The 1,663-nt window shown below is 45.5% G+C and overlaps 1 non-coding gene across 1 annotated transcript; it reads right to left on the bottom strand.

Annotated features, from left to right (window-relative positions):
* Window positions 1–1,271: 1,271 nt before the first annotated feature.
* Window positions 1,272–1,378, bottom strand: LOC111767032 (U6 spliceosomal RNA). Its single transcript, XR_002798926.1, has one exon. It is a non-coding gene; the product is annotated as a U6 spliceosomal RNA (small nuclear RNA).
* Window positions 1,379–1,663: the final 285 nt, after the last annotated feature.

Raw genomic sequence — 1,663 nt, 5'->3', positions numbered from 1 at the left:
GACCAGCAGAGAAGTCCACCAAACAAAGAGTCCCATAATGTTCCTAGGCCAAAGTCCTTATCCCTGTTGCTTTGTCTCAGGAAAGTACAATCAGGAAAGTTCTTCCCCAAAAGCCACCAATTTGCTCTCTGGAACAGCATACCATCTCAAATTCTCTAATCCTAATTACAAAGATTAAAGAAGGAGCATAACTCATCAGGCTAGTCACCAGCAGCTAGATTCAGATGAAGAAGCAGTGTCCTGGAACAAGGAAGAGTCTTGAGAAATCTAGAGGCTAGCAACAGAGCCTAAGGACTAAGGGTTGACCAGGCAGATGTCTCTGAAGCCTAGAGGTGTCACATCCAGAGAAGTTGCTGCTGGGGACTCAACGCCTTAGAAACCAGAGTGGATCAGGCCTGCCCTCTCAGACCAGTCTCTCTGGATCCAAAGAGCCTCCTTCTAGGTGGGAAGGGCCTCATAATATCTGCAGGGATTTAGGATTAGGGAAACCTTCTTCACTGCTGACTTCACCCCCTTAAGACTGGATGTAAGGCCTGGTTATATGAAGCCTGATACCAAAACCACATGGAATTCCTAACCTGGGATATCTAGACAGAGAGGCAGCTTTCAGCACAGGGCTTGAGGCAGAGTTGTGGCCCTCTCACAGACCAGTCTTCCTCCAGTCTCAACAGCAACTTAGGCCAGTCCATTTAAGTGCAGCCTATCACATAGCTCCATTACTGAACCTCAAAGGCCTTATTTCACAGATATCCAGCTCTAACTCAGCAAGGAAAATAGCATCCCCATTTTTCAAATGAAGAAGCAGGCTCAGAGAAGGGAAATGACTTTGTCCATGTCACATAGTGACTCAGGGTTCAAACCTAGATCTGACTGACTCCAAGGTCAGATACCATGATGCCTTCATCTGGCCATCTCCCCCTTAATCAAGGTCTAAGAAGCAACTGTGGCACTAACTCTATTCTGGCTGAGAAGTATATAGACTATTTTGAATTGACTATGGTTTTGCCCCACCAAAAAGAAAATTAGCTAACATGCACCATGGCTTATTAACCTTTCGATATGCTTCGCTTCATTTTATTTTATTTTTTGTCTTTCTTTTTTTTTTTTTATTGACTTTGTAATAATATTACATTAAAAATATATATGTGAGGTCCCATTCAACCCCACCCCCCCACCCCCTTCTCCCCCCCCCAACAACACTCGTTACCATCATCATGACACATCCATTGGATTTGGTAAGTACATCTTTGGGCACCTCTGCACCTCATAGAAAAAATATGGAACGCTTCACGAATTTGCGTGTCATCTTTGCGCAGGGGCCATGCTGATCTTCTCTGTATCGTTCCAATTTTAGTATATGTGCTGCCAAAGCGAGCACAACTTCGCTTCATTTTAGATCCCTACATTCTGGATGTCTCTGTCCAATCCTTGAGTTCAGCCCATTTTTTTGGACCCAGGTTCCTCCTTCCTCCCCACCCATTCCTCAGGCTCGTGAAAGTCTTTTTTTTCTCAGGTCTACCCTGTCCCTCCAAAAAGGCCAACCCATCCCTGAGAACCACAACCTCCTGCCTGAGCCACCTACCACTCCTGACTGCACCTCTAACTACAAAGGAAATAACTCCTCCCTCTGATCCCTCAGCAGCTTCTGCTCCAGGCCTAAGCT

The sequence above is a fragment of the Dasypus novemcinctus genome, chromosome 10, assembly GCF_030445035.2.
Source record: "Dasypus novemcinctus isolate mDasNov1 chromosome 10, mDasNov1.1.hap2, whole genome shotgun sequence".
NCBI classification, from domain to species: Eukaryota; Metazoa; Chordata; class Mammalia; order Cingulata; family Dasypodidae; genus Dasypus; species Dasypus novemcinctus.
This window is presented reverse-complemented; position numbering and strand designations above follow the sequence as displayed.